Below are 21,576 nucleotides of genomic sequence, written 5' to 3'. Positions count from 1 at the left end.
ATGGGCCTTTTTAATCGTAAGGCATGACTCCATTAGAGTATGTTGAGGGACTCAGAGGAAGAATGTTTATTTAATGATGAGGGGACCAGTCCCACCCCTCTTGCAGATGTTTTACAAACTTCTCCTGGAGGGAACTGATCAATCTGCTTTGGTGTCTAGGTATGGATTGACAACCTCACTTCAGAGCCACTCCATTTAGAATGCTACCCAAATATCTGGCATACATCAAATCTGGATTTTCAATAGGTCCTGTTACAAGAGATGGATTTTTGGCCCCAATATCCATAAAGTTTCTTTCAGAAACACTTTTTTGCCCCAGAGCCTTAGCTTAAACATCATAATGTATCCAGATATTTCAAATTTACGTTAATATTTTATTAATGAATCTTAATTAATTAATCTTACTATTTTATAAACTGTTCTAGTTTATAAACTTACTATTTTATACATTTTATACTATTTTATAAACTGTTCCAGCTGTTTTAGGAACCTAATCCTATTCCATGTAAAATAAGTAGATTTTGAATATATTCAATGTAAGAAATCTGTTTATAAGAACAGCAGTAAAAAATCAGGCCTAGTGTCTAATAACAAACCTATTAATCAGTAATTGCCTAATGGCTGACATGAGTAGAACAGGATATTATAAACTCACATTTGCTGTAGACAGCAATGGCTCTGTTAGAGCATTATTTTCTGCCTTTTTGCTAGTGTAATTATTCATAATGACTACTGAATTTGGGTATTGTTATTTGCCTAAATGATTCATTAATCTAGTTTAGAAGTGTTTAGATGCTCTGGGAGAATAATAGTGATTATAATTGAATAAAATTCAGCTATTAATATGTTGACTGATTTTTTACTCCAGCTCCCAATGACATCAATTTTGAATCCATCTTCTTTGAATTATTGAATCCCTTTTAGAATTAAGAAAGAAGAAAAAGTAGAAAGCTGCAAACTGCCTCAAAAAAAGAAATGAAATAGCACCTCCTTTTTTTTCTTCATAAAAATGTAGAAATGCCCAATAAATTTCTTATTGTAGTGGGAAACATTTAAAATCAAGCAGCCCATACCATAATTAGAGTACAGTTCATGGGAAGGAGCTGTTGAGCCTTATGTTTCCGGAACTCTTCTTAAGCCATGCAGTAATAGCCAGACCAATGCATTATTTTATCAGATAAAAGTTACCGAAGCAAACTGGAAAGCTTACTCTGAAATATACAATGTGGTTTTTTATACATGCATTTTTACATATTTTACAGGCAGTAGGAGATTAGAGTAGATTTAAGTAGTTCCTCTAAAATGATTCAACTGTAAAGCTTGAGCACAGACATGTGTATAAGGCATGAAACTATTCTGTATTTTATTGCACTAGTTACAATGAACATTATATTTACAGCTTTCTTTCGAATGTATGTTAAAATGATACTGAACAGAAGCAGGTAAAACAGAAACCTTAGTCTTTAGCTCTCCTGGTTTCCAGGAGAATTTGAAAAAAAGAAGGAAAAGAATTATGAGTTAGTTGTAACAAAAGCTTTGAAGCGGATATAGAATCCAGGTTAATGATATCCTGTAATGTGATCCTGAGCGGACACGGACAGCTGTTCTCCGGGCCCTAATGAACCATGCACATTCACAGATCACTGATTAGCAGAACTTGATCCTGGTGGGCACAGACAAGTCCTAACACTATTTGAAATAGCTCTGGTGGTATTAAATAACAAGGATCTGTTATCATGTGATTACCTGTCTCTAAAATTCCTATTTATCTTCATTATGCCGCTGCTTTTCTCAGAGATGAAGGTGGTAAAGGCTTGTCATCTTTGCCACTACACCTGTTGCTTTAGCTCTTTGATAGAAGAACAGCCTCCTTGGGGTCAGTTTGCAGAGAGAAGCTCTGCAGCAGAGAGCTGCCCTGGGCACAGCCATGGCCCTGATGCCTCCTGTGATGCTCAGTGGGGCAGCAGTGACTCCAGCCAAAAAACACAGACGTATTTCTTCTTGCTTTAAATACTCACTGTTGATTGGGGGTGAAGGTGAGAAAATATGGTTCCATGAAAAAACCCCAAATGTGTGCAGTTTCAAGCAATTGGACATACCTAAAAGGACCAGAGGTAGTGACAGTGCCAATTATGTTAGGGACAATCCAGAAGACTTTATTTAAGCATCTAGCTTCTGCACTTCCTTGATGATATTTCCAGTGCTTAGCTCAGTCTGTGCACTCTGAGCTTCTAATTTCTGTTTAACAAATAAGGTAACTGCTAAATACATGTATCTATTTGCAGTGCAGTTTGCCTTATGCATTTCTTCAAGTCAGTAATAATCTAAAAGTAATTCAAGACAGTGATAATCTAAAAGTAACAGCACTGACCTTTTGTGTCAATGAGTCTAAAGCACACATCCACCTATGTGAGGAGCTGATGGCTTTATTGGGGCTTCAGTTGATGAGGACAGCATGTAAAAATGCTGCTAAATGTAAAGTGCTCTTTCAAGACAACAGGGACTCCAGTCGCTCCACATATTCAGGAATGAAGGAAATATTCAGGGATGAGGGATAGAAAACTCATCATTGAAAAGCATTTTATCATGTTATAAAGAGTGACTAAGCTAATCACTGTAAGACATCACTTATTGCAAATTTTCTTTTAAAAAAACAAGTGTGACTTTAAGTTAGTAAGTTTTGGGGTATTTTCCTTCTCCTGTGTTTTCCTGACATGAATTATTCTGCAGCACTTGTTGTCTCTAAGTCGTCTCTTGTTCCTGCATACATGCACAACCATTCCTGTCCCAGAACAGGTAACAGTTGTGGGTCTAAGCAACACTGAACACTAAGAATGAGCTCAATTGCAGCATCACCACCTGGTCTCCAAATTACCATTTCCCTCAACTTTGCCAGTCCTCCCATTGGATAAGGAAAATGAGCTGTACTGACATCCTTGCAATAATGATTAGTTTAAAAATAGAAAAATTAAAAATGAAGTAATGATGCTAGAAGTCAAATCTGTGCAACACATTACAAACATGTTATTCTGTCATCTGTTTTTCACTCTGAGAAGTTCACAACTTTCAATATAAAAGCACCTTGCACACAGAGGTAGAGCATTCTTTTTCTGAGTTTATTTATCCTCAATTTTCTTGAAAACTTTTTCATAAGTTTTCAGTGTTTCTTTTTATAAATTGCTTGGGGAACAAGTTGTCTTTCTGATCAGATGGGCAGAAAGAACAAAGTAAATTTTCTGGGAGGCATTCTTCTGTGGATAACAAGTCCATGTTTGGAATGAATTTCATAAGACTTCTTACCATGCTTTGGACTTGTACTTCAGTGTAAAGAAGCAGCAGTTATGCCACTGACCAGAAGCCCCATTTTAGGTTCTCTCCCCACATCTCTCACAGCGTACCAAGTTGCATACATGATCCAGCCACTTTTAGGAAAGGAAGGCAATCTTATCCTGGGTTCCGACTGGGTGGAGGATGCCAGATGTTTATGCTCTGAATAATTTATGATCTGAAATGAAAGGCTTGATTCCCTTGATTTTTATTCTACTGTTGATTTCATAAAGAGTTCCAAAATATTATCTTATTTCTAACATAATCCTACCATGCAAATTAAAGGAACCTTAAAAGTCAAGAGGTATAGCTATAGCTTAGGGTTCCTCCTGCTTGCAGCTACCAGCTTGTATTTAATGTTGTCCCTAGGTGTCGGATCTCAGGATCTCAGTCCTGAGGTGCTGAGCCACCGAGACCACCTTGGGGGGCTCGGGAGTCCTGGAATGTTGCCAGAAGTGTCTGGTGGCTGGACTTTGGTCCTACACAGGAGACGACAAGGATGAGGGCTTCACCGGGGTGAAAGGTGAAGGGATTAGTTAATTAGAGGGTGAGAAACAGGGTTTAGGATTTATGTACAGGGGGGTTTAGAGAAGTAAGATGGAGGAATTGGGGTGTGTCCTGTCCTCCTTCTTCTTCTTCTTCTCTCTCCATCTTCTTTGGTGATGGTGGCATTTTTGGATTGGTTATTACTGAGAGTGCACCGAGTAATAAGAATAAATGGTATTGGGGAAAAATGATAAATATTGTACACGTAACAATGGGTATAAAGATACGTGGCTGCCCCGGAGGGCAGACAGTGTGCTCATGGCTGACTGCTGAGCAGATCTCTGTTCGGCTGAAAGAACATCTTTTAGATAAACAATTAATAAACATAAAAACCGAAAGAAGAACTGAAGCCTCTTCTCGTCCTTCGATACGCAGGCTGCCCCAAGGCCACCTCGGGCCTTTCCAGGCCCCTCAAACAGCCGAGATAACCGGACACCTAGGATATTTCTTTCTTTCTACTTCTAAGGTATTAACAAAGTAGCATTTCAATAACATTTTTCTTCAGTCCTTAAAGAAAACCAGCTTTTCTTTGAAGACACAAAGTTTGTGAATGCTAGCATTTTTCTGGAGTCCCCTTCCAGTTAGGGAATGCAGCCCAAATGCTTTGTTCACTTTGCTGTTTATGATGAGATCCATTGGCCTTCATCTCATATCTCTTCCCCCTTCGGGTGAAGGGAAACGAAATCTTGCAATTTCAATGGGGATGAATTGGGCATGCTTTGGTGCAAGTCCCTGCACTTGGTAGCATGCCTTGCCTTTTGATAGCTTTCACTTTGGCCAAGATTTTTCTTTTAAGTATGCATGCCATGTCCCTCATATCTTCCCCTGCAAGTTGTCTTCCTCCTTGATTTGTTCCCCTGCTTTTGCAACATCTGTGAGCTTAGTTTTGGCCTCTTTTGGTCCTTTGCGTTGCACCTCATTTCCTCCCAGTCCATTTTCTTGAAGTCACAAAATTTCCCAATGATCTTATTTTTTTTCATTCAATTGCATTTCATTTGATTGTATCTCCATTCCAGAGTGTTTGTAAGTCCTTCTTTTCTTTTTCCAGGATTTCACGTGTCTGAAGTTAGGTGGTTATTCTCTTCCACTCATTAGGGTCTCTTAATTGTCAATGGGGAGAGATACACTTCCAGAGGGTGATTTATTCCATCCTAAACCAGCTGTTTGAGACAGGAAAGATGAATTATGCAGTGGAGGTCCTATCTCTCCTCAATGACTAGAGCAGTCTGAAGTCAGTTGTTCCTAGGATCTGTACAACAGGACCACAAAGTATGCTCTGTCATTAATTCCAGAATAAAGGAGTCATTGAAAATGATGTGGCTGGGGTGAACAGAAAGTATAGCCAGGCTTTTCAAATCATACACAAGGAAAATTTAAGCTGTAGTCAATGAGGTACTTCAGAAAACGCAACTGGAATCTAATTCCAAGGGCAGACAATGGTGGGGAGAGCTCTGTGCTGAGCTGACAGAAGTTGAGCCTTTGGTTGTTGTAAGCGTGGCTTCCTCTTTCTGATGGCTTTAATTTCACACCTTATATCCTGAAGAGAGGCAGTTAATTTTTGTACTTCCCTCAGCCACAGCTCATTTAGGAAAACCTCCACAGAACTGCAGAACTAGAAAATGCAGAGAATACTCTGACAAATTGAAACCCTTGTCTGTGTGATTATGCACAGCATAATCATCTCTTTTCAACCACTATTTTGGGAGAACCATCCAGAACAGTGTGGAGTAAGGGGTGACCAAAAGGGCAGATGCCCTTTTTGTCTGTTCTCTCTTCACATAACCAATCAGTTCCTCATTTGCACAGACTCTGAAAAAGAAAGAAACTGAAAATAGAAGCCAGGAAGAGGATTTTTGATCAACCCTGAGCCTCAGTGTGACTGAGCATCACAGATAAAAGACCTTTTCCCAGGCACAGGGAGTGCAAACCCTACTAGCTGAGCCAGGGAAAACAGAACCTCCTTCAGCAGAGACCTCCTGTCTGGGGGGTGACCACCAAGGCAGAGGATACCCAAGGGACACTGGAAGTCAGTTCCCAGGCATGGATGGAACACCCTGTGAGTAAGGGTAGGGTGAAAGGGCAAACTTAATATTTGAATGATAAACAATTATTTTTTACTTCTGCTTAACTAATTCACTCATGTTCTTATTAAACCAAACAGCTTTGATTGAATCACATTATTTAAAGATAGTAAAGATCATCCAGAGTGGTTGGTACCATTTTGGGAAAATATCTTTTGTGCTACACAGAAATTACATTACTCATTCACTTGAGGGTGTATCATTCAACATGGTTGTAATCCGATTATCAGATCCAAACATTGCCAGTGAAGTTTCTTTGAGATGAAAGAGATGACTTTCTAGAGGGTATAAAAATATTTAATTTCTGATTCTTGAGGCAAAAGAGACTTTTTAAAAATTTTTGGTGTTGGCTGTAGCAAAGTGGAAGATATTGATGTATACCAACTATGTGATTTCAAACAGAGGAATAACAAAAGATCTGTGAAGAATCTCTAAAGATAAAAGAGAAGTTATACATTCAGTATGTCTAATCAATAACACAGTCTCTCTCACCAGGTCTTAATCAGTTTAGAGACTCCAATAGCAATATCCAATTCTCACTGTGGCAGTCATACAGAATCTGAGAGGAAGGAGCATGCAATAGACTCCACTTTACTCTGTTACTGTAGGCAGGGAAAGTCCAGGCTGTGAATATCCCACCTGGAGAAGAATATATTCTTTCTCAAATACCTCATGCAGGTGCATAAGAGAGCTTGTCCTGTCCTGCTCCATCTTCAGCCTCCCTGTCTCTGTAGAAACCAGCCAGTGCTACAGAGAAGGCTGAGCTGGATTTAACCTTTTCCAGGGTAAAACCATGAAACCATGCAAGTGACCCTCTTGTGTTTTGGGATGTACTTGGCAAGGGAAAGTGAAGGGTGGAGTTCATCTGATCTAAATCCAATGTTTACAGCATTTGCCCAAGGTAGTCTCAATTTACAAGCAGTGCAGAGAAACAGGCATTTTATAAGGAATGTTTTTAAAACTGAAATGATGCATGCATTGGTTCCATTATGTTGTTAATGGCACTAGTGGCCACATCAATATCAACATTTATATTTATTCAGAGGCCTTTCCTATCCCATTTGCAGTACCACAAAACCTGTGGAACAAGGATAAAATAAAACTTTTATGTCTTAGAGCCTTTATCATCAGTAAAAAGGAGCTAGAAAGCTTTTTAGTAGGATGACTGGTGATAAAATGAATCTGTAAAACACTTTTAATCTTAAGTTTAAAACAGGGCAGCTTCTGACTGGATTCCTTTCTGTTCTAGAGTATTTTGTTGCAACACAGACTATAAAGTATAAATGTAATGTAGCATAAGCTGTCTGCAGATTGCTTTGTTTTTCCCTGAGAGCCAAAGAAGCTCTGCTCCCTGGAAATTGATGACTGGTTTTAATTTGTTTTAAATAGGACCTGCAACCAGAGTATCCACCATCACTGACCTCTGGTGTACTGTAGAAATATTCCAAATAAATAATCAAGTTCTTCCTCTGTAGTCAAGCATCAGGCAGCCAGACTGTGGCATACTCTGTGTTTTCCTCTTTTGAGGGAAGCCTTGGAAGAGGGTCCTTGACTGAGGTCTAAGCAAGAACACATAGTACTGTCCCTAGAACAAAGTCTCCAGTGCTCATGAAAAAATTGGTCTTTTATCAGTCCTGCAGAGAAATTAAAGTCATGGATGGAACTTTGAAATGCAAGGATCCTGGGTTTGATATTTGGATGCTATCATTGAAATTCATTGAATTGCTACCAGAGAAATCTTTGCAATAATAGTTTCAATTGCACTGCTTTTCCTGTGAAGATATGAAAAACAAGGAGCAAAACCAAGTTAAGATGCTGAAAACTGTCATAAATACTGTCTTTTTTAAACCATTATCCCTATGCTTTAACCTATGCCCATTTGTCAGTATCAAAATACCACTTGAGTTCAACAGGAACCAGAATAGCCCATAAAGAAATCTTTATATCTGAATGAAAACACAAACCACTGTGTATTTTCAACTTTAGACCTATTGCAAGGCCATTACAGAGTATCTGATAATGGGACTTATGTTTATATAGTCCATTGTTTTTCCTGTGCTGCAAACTTTCCACTCCACAGCCCTGTTTCCTGTTTCCCATTATGGAAGTCTCCAAAGGGGGTTTCCTTCTGTTTTTCTTATGGTCTAAAGGAATTTCATAAGTACAAGTCAAGTTTCTTTTCAGTGCTACACGTGCAGAATGGAATCTGAAAGCTCCCAGCGTAATCATCTCCAGCATGTACATAGTTAGTGTTACACATAATCCACATCTGGGTCACAAAATCTCTGAAAGGCTTCCAGGAATATTTAGACAGACATAATGCAACACGTTGCTGTGTAAGGGAGAAATAGAGCTAACCTCAATGTCAAGGTTATGCCTTTTGAGAAACACAGCAGCTCCCCTTCAGAACTTTGTAGCTCACCTTCTGGATCCTGCCTGCCATCAGTTTGAATGCCATTAATATTTTCTTTTCCACTCAAGCCCATAGACACATCTGAAAACAGTTTACATCCCAACTTGCCTTATACTGTTGATATTTAAGTCTAAATGGCATATAAAACTTGGTGCATATGTAACCCATATATTTTAATAACAGAGACTCTCTTGGCACCTTTTTCTGCTACAATCAGCTCAGAACCCCAGGAGATAAAATATGGTTGGAACTGAACTAGCAGGCAGTCTGCATTACAGTATTCATTTCAGAGTTAAAACACATTTCTAGATTAGATCTGGGCTTGGCACTATGCTGTAGTACTGCCTTGTGTGTAATATAGTATCTATAAACTACTTTTTAACCACTGCTTATGGCACAGAACCCATGGTGACATAAATGCTATATGAAGCCCTTCAAAATTTTCTCTTTAGCTTATTTTACTTCAATAGTGGATTTAGGATGGTGCCTCAAGGAACACAACATCAGGCAATAACTGTAGCCCTTAATAATACTAGATATTATTGTAATGTCTTAACAAAATTTGGGGGGAACTGAGGATGAAAAGGTTTTGGTATATCTTCTCTTCATGGCACTGTGTCTGCTTCACAAATTGTTTGCACAAAAGAATTCCTTAATTTTGTTGTTTCAACCCCAAAAAAGGGTCCAACCAGAAATTATTATCCAGATCTATATTAATCTTCTCTGTCTTGCCACTGAATTCAAACTTCCTAGCTGCAAATTTGCCTTCTGAATTGCTTTTAATACAAGGGACTTTTCCCTTTGTTTCTCTGTCTGTATATACCCATTGGTGAATAAGAACATTATAGATGCCCTTGTCTGCTCCATACAGATGCTATTCTGGTGAAAAGATGAGAATTTTTCAGCAAGAGAGGTTTTGCTGTTGACCTGGTTGAGAAGGTGGGTGTCCTGTCTAAAGAGCAAATGTCATAATGCTTATCCACTGTCCATCTGTGTACCCCTCTGTACAGAGAAGAAAGATATGGCCCTTGGAGAGGTCTCTTTCCTCCTACTTTAAAAGAGTATAAATAAGAATTTGAGATGAGACATTTATGTCGTAAATTGCTGGAGCTGAGATAGTTGATTTCCCCACACAATTTCTTATATGGAGTCTTCTCTTTTCCCTCTCCTGTGGTATGCCAAATGGTGCAAATACTTGATGGGGAAAGAGGAAGAAAACACCTTGGCAGTTGCTCACTCTCTCTACTCTGAGAAGACACACCACAATATCAGAGGTAACTCTCTGCTTCCCAGTGCCTTGGAGAGGGTAGGGGTGATCTCACTGTTTACTTGTTTATTTTGCTTCTTGCTAAGCTTTGTGTATTGTTAGTGTCCCCAACACTAACTACTCATCCAGCAGATATACTTTCAGAATTTTTTATTTTCTAAATCTATTCTTTCCCCTTCCCCCTTTTCTTTGTGTAAAGGATATGTACTGGCTTTGTGAAATCCCTGTAGCAAGTTGTGAATGATGCATGAACTGAAAAATCTTTGCCTGGTACACAGTAGGAATACAGAAAGTGCTGTGCAGTCACTGCTGTGCTATGCTTTTTTTCCTACATATACAGACACATAGTAGTCATTCCATATTCATTTTGACAAGCCCTTTATGTCCAGACACCGTGGGATGGGATGGCTTGTGTACCACTGGCCTGCGCTGGATTATGTATCAGAGAGGTTTTTATGCATAACTGTCCCCTGAGCTGTGCTTGGAGGAAACTGGTGTCTTCTGCTTTTGTTAATATGCCAGCTTGAATTTCCTCCTCAGTTCATATTTCAGGCAGCAAGTATACCTGGGAAGCACTGCTAAGGTGTCTGTATTTTGCAAATATGTGCTCAGACAGGGATTTGAATCCTAGACACTGAGCTACAAACCTGAGGACGTGCTCATTTTTTAAATTGGCATGGATCCCAGCTATTCCCTGTTTACAGCCTACTGTGGACTCAGTTTATTTCCTTTGGGCATCCAGTCTATCTTAGATAATGGAAAGAGTACAGAATATCCAATAGAAATGCAAGTGCAAATCAGAGAGAAGATTTTCCCTTCTATTTTAATGGCTACAAGATTCATACTCCTCTTCAAATACCTATTGCTAACTTAGATTTTTGATTTCCCATGTTGCCATGCCTGAAAGGGGCTGCTCTGCACTAGATATTCCTGCAAGATATGTGCCAACAAAGACAATCTTACTTGATTTCCCCTGATTATACAAGGGTGTCTTCCTAGGGTGGGGTGGCTGACTGTTTTTCCTTCTGTGGTCACACAGCACATTATTAGTTGCTCAAACCTGTAGTTAGATTCCACTTGAATGAAAAATTTCATTTTTATGAGCATTGACCAGTGAGACTACAAGTTAATTCTAGCTTTCCCCCTAGGAGCAGGTTTCTCATTAATAAGAATGATACTGAAGGCAAAGTAAAGGCTTATTTTATTAAAAGTGGAGACCTTAGGGAGGAAGTAGAGGTTACTGTCTAAAGCACCAGAATCCTTGTTTACATTAAATAAATTATATTCCTGCTCTGAGCCTCAGTTTCCTAACTTAAAAATAAGGATAAACCAGATAGTTTTTCAGCTCTGAAGACTGACAGGTGAACAGCATTGGACAAAAAGTACTGATGTGTATAAAGTATGAGTAAAAGACAAGCAAACAGGTGAGACCACAGAGGGAGAGAAGCAGCAGCTGGGTAGGAGGATACACCCAGATCACCCAAAACCAGGGTATCACAAATCCTTATGCACAGTGGGGCAGGTAGAGAAGGCTTGCAAGGGATGGCGGTGCACAGACACTCCAGCTGGAGAAGTCCTGGAGAAGATGGGTAAATCATGCACAGGGAATTACAGTCTCAGGAAAAGAAGCCAGGAAGAAAAAGGACAGGATTAGCTACAGCTGAGCCCACTGCTTTTCCCTAGGCTTCCCCAGGCTATGGGGTGAGAACTTCAGGCTCCTGAGTAAGGGGGCTGTGCTTCTCCAGCTGACACTGTTGCAAGATGTAAGGAACCTGTTACTGCAACAATTAATTTTAAAAAATGGTTATCAGCAACTCCTGTTTTGTTATGTCTTTATCTCTAGTTTTCTCAGATAAACCAGACTTTACCATATGCCCCAAATAGTAGACTATTTATGAGGGACTTTTTATGATTGCAAATAAAGAGTATCCTTGGCAACATTTCTTTCCCATTCCTAGCAATCACTTGCTGAACCCTAACCCAGATATATTTGATATTCCCTGCATTCATGCTTGGACAAACGGAGTTGATTCCTGAGCCTGTGAACACATTGGAACTGTTGCCTCATTCACTGCAACCTTGGCAGAAGTAAATTGGACCAAGGTGATGCTCCCGGCCATGCTTTCAGTATAATTTCTTTCTTTTCACTACAGAACCCTGATGTGGTCATGCCCTAACCTTTCTTTGAGTCAGTTCTCCTGCTGGGGGAGTTAAACAGTGAAAAAAGGCTTCTGCACTTGCTTGAATTCGGCAGAGAGCAGCTAATGAGCCCTCCTGATCCGCCGTGCACCGGGTGTGCAGCCACGGCAGCCTCAGCCTTGCCCCATCAACGGGACTGAGGCAGCCCTGCTCCTGCCCCTCCATCCCACTGTGGGGCTGGGATTGAAATAAACACGGGCAGAGACCTTTCTCCTTTTTAAGGCCTTTAATAAAAGTGATCAGCTCAGGTGGAAAGAACCGAAGTGTCTGGGCTCGCACCGCCGCTGCTCCCAGGAGTGACATGGAGGAAGAGTGCAGCTTTGTCCACTGGTCTGTGGGCAGAGCTGAGGGCTCCATCCTCATGACAGCATCAAGAGATTACTGCTTTTTGGTTCAACATTTGAGGTCCTCTGTCTAGTCAACATTAGGTTAGGGTGAGGGCTAAAAAGGATCTCACCTAGGATACTAGGTTCTGTTCCTCATGTCTAGATATCACTTTGATTCATCCGTTTTGTCTTGGCTCATTGTTTTTAGGGGTTTTTGGCTAGGTTTGGTGAGGTGTTTTTCCTGTTGCATGCTGGATCCAATGTAATTTCCATGTCACTCATGTCCCCTCATCTTCACCTTCTGGGTGCCATCCTCAGGAAGCAGCAGGGTGTCATTCAACAAAAGGGGGAATTCTGAACCATCAACCACAGGTAGTTAACGAAAATGACAGGTGATTACAATAACAAACAGTTAGAACTCCACCCTGGCAGCAACTGGCCCAACCTGTGAACTCTGCAACCTTTTAAAAAAAATGAGCAGCTTTTCTACTTATAACAGGATGGGCAGCCAGGGCTCTCCTGTGCCCAGCACTTTCCCACTGCAGCAGGCTCTGCTCCCTGCACTGGGCAAGGGCACCCAGCTGCCTCTCCAGGCAGGCACACATCAGCCTTGACTTCCAGGTGGTTTTGGTGGCCACCTCAGACCACCCAGGCAATATCTGCTGTGCTGTGAGTGTGTCTGATGCATAATTTTTGTGATGATAGTATGGCATAATGAGCATGTTACACAGTTGAGGGTTTTTTGCATTGTCCTATGCACATAAAACAGTATATGATACTCCCTATCAACCAGATGAATGCTCTTTGGTGCAGGAGTAGCCTATAAATTGGTTTGGGGTGCTTGCAGAAAACTGCTGTAAAAATATTTCTTGGTATTTAGAATGTTCTAGAAACTTATGATTTTTGTTATCAAACTGTGTTGAAATCAACAATGGTAGTACAGTCTGCATTTTCTTAATGTCCTGAAGGCTTTCTCAACATTCTACTTTTTAAGAGTTTAAACTAATACATCCGAGTCTCGATCACCCAGTTTTTATTCATAGACTGTTAGTAAAAAACAAACTATCCTGTTTTTTTAGTATGTGATCTCTTTTTGAGCTTGAACGAGTGTCTTGAATAAATCCTAATGCAATAAAAACCTTCTCTGCACCTGTGGAGAAGTTCCAGCTGGCAAAAGCAAACATTTTCTCAGGTGTTCAGTCATCGAAATCTTACTCCTGAGTAGTGGGACTTTCTTAAAATTTCAAGAATAAATATACTTCACTGAAGTATTGTTTTTAATTTAACATTAAATGGTCTGAAGTTATTTCTGTAATCTTAGGCCTTTGTATACGTTAACTTAATTTCAGAGTTGATTTAAATTATGTAAATATTTTAATGAGTCAGTATTAGCAATACCTAAATACAGACCCTAATTATTATTATTAGTCATTATTATTATTATTAGTCATTATTATTTCTGAGTACTAATTTTTGCATGATATGTCCACAGAAGAAATTGATTTGAAATTTCCAACCACTGAATCATATTGAGAGAGTAACTGTAATGTCAACTGCTATTTTTAATTAAAGAAGATCAAAAACTGTGATTAGCAGATAAACATAATGTGGTCAGAAGCCAGAAATGTGCCCAGTAGACAAATTTTTGGAAGACCTGACATTCTTTATTAAAAATGTCTGAGCCTCCTGCTCCAAATAAGTGTCTGGCCTGTTCACTGCTCCTTGCTGGGTGGGTGCTCTTCTTTCCTGTTTAGGATGGTGTTTTTGTCACAGCTGGAGCACAGTGAACCCAAGGGGGTTTTAAAACTATCTATACAGGAATCTGAGGTTGATATAGGGATAGATACCAGGCAATTTAGTGTGTCTGGTTGAAAGCTATGCAGTGACCTGTCCTGAGCAATCCTGATCACCTCCTCTTTGCTGTCTGAACCCAACTGCTAACAGCATTTTAGGGCTGGCTCTCCTGTTTGCAGGAAAGCAAAATATCACAGTCTGCAGAGAGGAAGCCCTCAGAGTGAACCTGTGGCACGGTGCTTCCACAAGTTCCACCAGCAGGGACTGGGCACGGGAGAGCACAGCCCTGGGATGCTCTGAGGATGTGTCCAGAGCTGCTCTGGGATTACAGGTCCAGCTGCAGTGGGCATTCTGGTTCAACTGAGCTGGTGTGGGGCCCCCAGGGTGACAGTGGGCATTGTGGTGTGCACTGAGCTGGTGTGGGCCCCCAGGGTGACAGTGGGCATTTTGGTGTGCACTGAGCTGGTGTGGGGCCCCCAGGGTGACAGTGGGCATTGTGGTGTGCACTGAGCTGGTGTGGGCCCCCAGGGTGACAGTGGGCATTTTGGTGTGCACTGAGCTGGTGTGGGGCCCCCAGGGTGACAGTGGGCATTGTGGTGTGCAGTGAGCTGATGTGGGGCCCCCAGGGTGACAGTGGGCATTTTGGTGTGCACTGAGCTGATGTGGGGCCCCCAGGGTGACAGTGGGCATTTTGGTGTGCACTGAGCTGATGTGGGGCCCCCAGGGTGACAGTGGGCATTGTAGTGTGCAGTGAGCTGATGTGGGGCTCCCAGGGTGACAGTGGGCATTTTGGTGTGCACTGAGCTGATGTGGGGCCCATCATGGGTGCAAGGTGTGGGCATTTTTGGTGTGCACTGAGCTGATGTGGGGCCCACAGGGTGACAGTGGGCATTGTGGTTCCACTGAGCTGATGTGGGGCCCCCAGGGTGACAGTGCCCCCCGGGCAGACCCTCAGCAGGCAGAGTGGTGCTGCCACAGCGGGACAGGGAGCCCAGCACGCTCCCACTCCTGCGCGCAGCCTGCCTCACACCAGCCCACTGTGATTACTTACAGATATTTACTTTAGCACATGGCATATAGAACATTAAAAGGGGTTTGAAAATCTCTCAGTTTTTCAACTTCTGAAGGATTATTAACTTCAAAGTCTGAAGAAATGTCGGCCTTCTATGCTTGGAAATGCCAGCAGCTTTTGCATATCCCCACCACTGTACCAAGCAACCCCCAGCAGAGAGAAACGATTACTGCCTCCATGGCATAAGGATGGCTTTTGATCTCCTAACATATTGGAAATTACTTAAAGGTAAGCCATCTGCTAGCTGAGGAACAAAAATAGATTACATCACACCCTGCTAGAAAGATTGTGTTAAATCCTGTGTATCAAGGCTTTTAATAATTCTAAATTAAGTCAGTTAATAGGATTAGGTACACACTTTCCTTAGGCTTCTTTCACCAACTATTCACAAAAAAACTTTTTTTTGGTGGAGATCTGTAAAATTCAGGCATGTTTCACTGTGAATAAAAGAGTTCATTCCAAAACAAAATGTTTCTTTAGATCGTAATTGCTCTCCAAAAACACTTATAGCAGGAGTGCAGGTCGGTGTGCAGGAAGTGGGAGGAACCCAAGCCCTTTATTTTTTGTTAATATAGTAATATTAACTGCAAATATTGGATTGCTTAGCTAGGCCATTGCAACTACTTACCTAGGATGTAACATGTCCTTAAAAGATTGTTAAAAGTCTTTATTTTTTTCCTTCTTATTTTTTTTCTTTTCCAAAGTGGTTGGCCACCTAAGAAAGGTGATTTAGATCCATTCTGTTTACACTTAGAAGAAACTTTGACTAGTACTCCTTGTAACTAGGAGACCATAAACTTCGTTATTTTGTCTTTGACACTGTCTGGGCAAAGATGCTCAGATGACAATTCTTTCACTGCTACATCCTTCTGCTCCTTGCCAATCTATGAATCATGGACTACAGTAGCTGAAAATTATATCCAAGTATTTGGGTTAATAGGACTTGGTGGACTGTCCCCTTAATCTGTGATATTATTTTCTAAGTTTATTCATAGTTTTGTGGTCTGTAACATGCTTTGGTAATGAGATTCATAATTAAGGTTTGTGTTGCAACTACTTCCTTTTGTTAAAAACTTTTGACCTTATAATTTTATAAGGGGACCATGTACTAACTTTTTTTCTCACCAGAATTAAACCATTTGGAATCATGTTTGGATGCAAGACAATTTGGTCATCTACTATTTAGAACTTGCTTTTTATACTTGTTGCCATTATCTCTTGTGAATTAATCAGAGGCTAAGTTTTACTATATCCTTATCAAAAACACATGAAATGAAAATGATTTGTGTTTTCTTTTATGTGGTCTAGGGTTTATTATAGAAGACTTTTATTATGACAGAAGTCATTATCATTAAGAAATCCTGCTTAATCAACAAATATTCATGGCCTTACAAGGATAAGTAGCTAACAACTGTGGTAAGTGGTACCTTTCTCTAAGGGTAATTTATTTCATATCAAAGCAAACCATCCCCCCATAAAATAAGGCTACAGGAATCTGGAAAACATAAGTCAGAGGCAAACCCTGAATGTATGGTTTCTGAGCAATGTGACAAGTGAAAATATAAAGGAGTTGTGGTCCCATGCCATAAAGACTTCTGGGCAGAAATTTGGGGAGTTCTGTTGTTTCAGAGACAGCTACAGTCACTGGGATCACTCTTGTGTTCAAAATTAGGTACATACTTCTTTCCTATATATGAACTCTAGAAGGAATTACTTGTGCTACATCAAAGTATGGAAAACAATGGCTCCAAGTAGCTGGTTATGGTTTTACACTGATTAGCACAGAAGAAATATTTTCCTTTTCTAATGTCAAATACACCATTGTGTAAATGGTAGGACAAAAGCAAAGGACAGTATTGGCAGGTATGGAATTACAATAAAACAATTTTTAAAATCCTCCTTCAACTTCTGTATTCTGGCAGTTAAGTATTTCTGGAAGTTTGGCTCAGTAGAATTGGGGAGGATGATGGGACAGGGAAAGTGAAGCATCTTATACTTCATTAAAATGGAAAGTGAAACACAACAGAGCACTACAGACATTTGAAGGTGAGATATCCAGGAGAATATCTTATATTGACTGGGAAAATATATGGTTCTCTTTGCAACAAGCAGAACACAGGATTCTGGATATTGGGCTTGCATGCAGAAGACACCACACAAGAATTTATTGCATAGCTGAATGTTCCATCTATATGCAAACTAAGTAATGTAGAGAGAGCTGAGGAGCAAACTTTATTGCAGCTCATCCAATCTGTTAATCTTGGCCTTCAGACACCCTTTTGTCTCATTGAAGAGTCCTTTCAGTCTTTGCCTTTTCCACTGTGAAACTGCCAACATAATTTCTGAAAAGCTGAAAAGGAGGACTGATTTAGGAGCTACTGTACAAACAGTAATTCTCACAACTTCCATCCACCAGCTTCCTACCCCAAGGAGAGGTTTAGAGTCCTCAAACCCCCTAGTTTACAAACCATCCACTTCAGAACATATATCAACACTAAATAATTGAAAATATAAGTCTGTCCTTACTACTTCAGATCAAATGTCAGTGTAGCTCTGTTTTCTGCATCCAGCAGTGGATGTAAACTTGTGTCCCTGTACAACAAGGACATCACAAGTCTGTATGGTACTTTGCATTAGGCCCCACATTTAGCTTTTAAGTATTTTCAGCTCCATCTGCCTGCTTTGCACACCCACTAGGTCTGACACTGGAAGAGTCTGTGAGGAAACATCCTCTATCTAGGTCTTGATGCCAGGTGTAACATTTTCAGGCCTCATCACCAAGAACCTGTTTAGATACACTGAAACCATTTTGGGACAAAGAGATCAAAATTTGTAGAGTTTTAGGACATTGGTAAATCATGGTTTTGTATAGTGGCATAGAGATGTTCTTGTCTTGCTCCTTTCAGAAAGATTATTAATGTTTGAATTGCTTTTCTGACCACTAATTCATATTTACATGACACTTTCATAGTTACCCACCTCCATACCTAGATCTTGTTCCTGAGTGGTGAGATCATCTCAGAGCCCACCATTTTCTAGATGAAGTTAGAATTTTCTCATGCCCATCACTATACATTTATTAACAGTGAATTTCTTTTACCATTTTATTGCCCAGTTGCTCAGTGAGTCCTTCACATTTGGGCTTTGTCCTTTGATATTCAGGGTAACTAAGCATAATTAGCAAACTTGACTTTAGTGCTCATTCCTTTTGAAGAACATTTTAAATATATCAAACAGTCCCTGCAGAATTCTTCTGGTGAGTTCATTTCAACGTGAAACTAAACATTTACTCCTAACCTCTGTTTTCTGTCTTTCATTCAGATATTCATCTAAACAAAAAATTCCCCTTTAAACATCCCCCAGATGTTTAGTTTTCTTAAAAGCTAAATCTTTACTGAGGGATTTTGTAAAAAGCTTTTTGGAAATCCAAGTAGATTGTGCCTACCAGGTCACCCTTATCTACATGTTTTTTTATTTTTTAAAGAATTCTACATTTATAAAGCAATACTTCCATGGACAAAGACATGGAGTAGTTCCAGATGTGCATTATTTCTATTCTTATTAAACATGCTACTGATGTACCCTCTATAGATGTCAATCTTGCAGGCCTGCAGTTCCTCAGATCTTCCCTGGAATAACTTCTAAAAACTGACACCCCATTTGTCTCTCTTCAGTTCTGCTGCTAAGGCAATTTCAGGCAAGAAATTACACACCCTTGTTAATATAGTTCCACTATTGCATCCTTGCATTGTCCTAGAACAACAACGTGCTCTTGGGAGTTTTTCTTACTGTTCAAATGACCATTTGTTCCGTATCCTTTTTTGCAGAAATTTCAATTTCAAGGAGATGCTCTACTCATCCCCCCCCCAAAAATCCCCAAGCCAAACCCAAACAAACAACAAAAAACCAATAACCCAAACCCCAAAAAAAACCCCAAAAAATCTTTCCAGAGTGCAAAAGTCCTTAGCTTTAGTTTCTTCCATAGAGAACACCTATGCAGAAAATTAATTTAGCTTTTCTGAACTGATTTTTTCCTCCTGTATCAGGATCAACTAGTAGTCCTACAGACTTTCAGAAATCCTACTCTTTAAAACACATTTTAATTGTTGTGCTGACCCTACTGCATTTTCATATTCAAAATTCCAGAATTTATTATTGTATTTTCTTACTACAGATATGACTTCAGGTTTTTTTTGAAGAAGGATGGCCTCGTGCCATACGAAAGAGAGATTATCTAGCTGTGTTAATTGATGCACTATATGGAATTAGGCACAATCAGATAATTCTTACACAAAGTGGTTTTGCACAGAGAACAACTGAAGGAATAATTCAGGTCTGTATCCATGCCCTAATCAAAAGTCAGCCTATTTTTGGACAATATCCCTTTCATCTCTTCTCATTGAAGATGTTCCTTTTCTCAAAGCTTTTTAAAAGTGTTGCCTAGGTGACAGAACATTTATTTTGGAAGGGAGGTTTGGTGTTTGGTCTCATCACCTGCACCTCCCTCTGTTACAGTTCCATGACAAGTCAGTAACACACACATGTGGCTGTCAGGACAGCAGCAGCACTCAGCTGTGAATGCTTAAACAGTGAATGCTGCCAGGCTGCAGAGCCACACTGACCATCCTTATAGCTCAAAGAATCAACACAAAGAAGAACTTTAACAAAAAAAAGGGATGTGTTTTTGCTTTTTCCTCATTTCACAAGACACTGTAACCTGATGTTTAGGGAGCACATTGGAAGGTATGGATCCAAACACACCATGACCATGGTGAGGATTCTGCCAGAACTCAGTGGATCTTTAGCTTGAAACTGGATTGCGCAGAGTCAGAAGACAGAAGGAGATACTGAAATAATATTTTGTCCAGACACCAATCTTTAGGGACATAGAGGATAGGTCTGGGTCCTCTGACAGAAGCAGCACAAATGCAGGCCTCCAGAACGTTGTTCAGGGTCCAAGGCTCTGCTGCAGGGTCTGGCCAGCCTTGGTGTGCGGCCTCCTGGGTCTGGCAACCTTCTCTGAGGTACCAAGGGGAGAATTGGACCTCTTATTCAAAACTCCAAATTCTGTTATTTGTGTGTCTTTGAATTTAGGTCAAAGGGCTGATTCAGCAAAGAGATTTATATCACTGACTACTACTTGGGCACCTGAATCCAATGTTCATATTTTACTGAGACTCTCAAAACTCCTACTGAATTACTGCCTATCATTTAAACTCATCTTTGTTCTTGGGTTTTGCATCACCTAACCTTAAACATTTGCAATGTAGATGCTTGCATCTGAATTAGTCATCCTCAGTTCCTCTTAAGCTCAGCAGAGAGAAGAGAGAGTTTCTGGGGAATGATTCATCTGACCCACTTTAGAGGTCCACAGCACATCCCATGGACTGCACAGCCAGCCCATGGTGACAGCTCAGATGTGTCTGCCAGCACAGTAGGTGATTGCATTTAGACAGATGAATTGAAACCCTGGTGCCAGAGGTGCTGGGGATCATTTGTACACTCTGTACAGCCCCAGACCACCTGTGCATAGCAAATGGAAGCTATTTTAAACCTCAAAGGACAATTGCACTGTGCACTGATAGAAGCTAAGAGTGAGCCTTGGGGCTGACAGGCAGGGAATATACAAGTGGCTCTGTGTGGTTTGTACACAGGGTGGCCAAAGGCACCCTGTGCTCGAGCTGCACAGAGCCCTCCTCACCCCCATGCCTGGCCATGATGGCATTGCACACAATCTCGTGTGCCCAAAAGGTGCCAGCACAACTCTCTCCATTTACACAGTGCGCTTCTTGGATAGCCTCAACAGAAATGTATACCTGAAGTTTCAGGATGCCTAAAATTTAAGCACTAAGATTTTCATGTCTCACTAGCCCTAGGTATACCAATTTCAGTATAAAATATTCCTGTGGCTTTCATCTCTAAGTGTGGGAATTTAATGTTGAATTAATCCTAATTAGACCTCATAGCTTATAGTGAGTCTATTATTTCTTTCTCATGGGAGAAAACGATGGTGGATATGCTTTCAACAATAGGCTCTGGAATACTCTGACTTCAGTGTGGACTGTGGCAAGGCAAAAAAGAACTGGGTGTCCTAAAGGACTGGGTGTCCTAAAAACCGGTTAGAAGTTGGACTTACAACACTAAGGTATGCAAAGGAGATTTTGCTGCAGCTAAAGAAATAACTGGAGTGGTCAAAGTGATCTGCAGAATTAAAATACAGCAGCACAATTAAGCCTATACCTGGAGTGGCTGGCTAGATGGAATGCAGTAGTCAACTTACAGCTCATCATTAAAGAGTGATAAGGAAGCTACATTTAAACTACTTTTAACTGAAATGAGCTCAAAGTCACTTGTTGAATTGTCATTTATCAGTTATTTTTTGCGCTCAAGTGAATGGCTTCAATTTACCAACCAAGGAATTATAGAAGTGAAAACTTACCATCTTAACTGGAGAAAACATGAACACTGACACTCAAGCTGGTCTCAAAGTACATGAAAAATGTTTCTATCCTACATCTCCTACACATGGAAGCTTGAAGTGGACATCTGAA

This window comes from Zonotrichia leucophrys, chromosome 2 (genome assembly GCF_028769735.1).
Source record: "Zonotrichia leucophrys gambelii isolate GWCS_2022_RI chromosome 2, RI_Zleu_2.0, whole genome shotgun sequence".
NCBI lineage: Eukaryota > Metazoa > Chordata > Aves > Passeriformes > Passerellidae > Zonotrichia > Zonotrichia leucophrys.
This window is presented reverse-complemented; position numbering follows the sequence as displayed.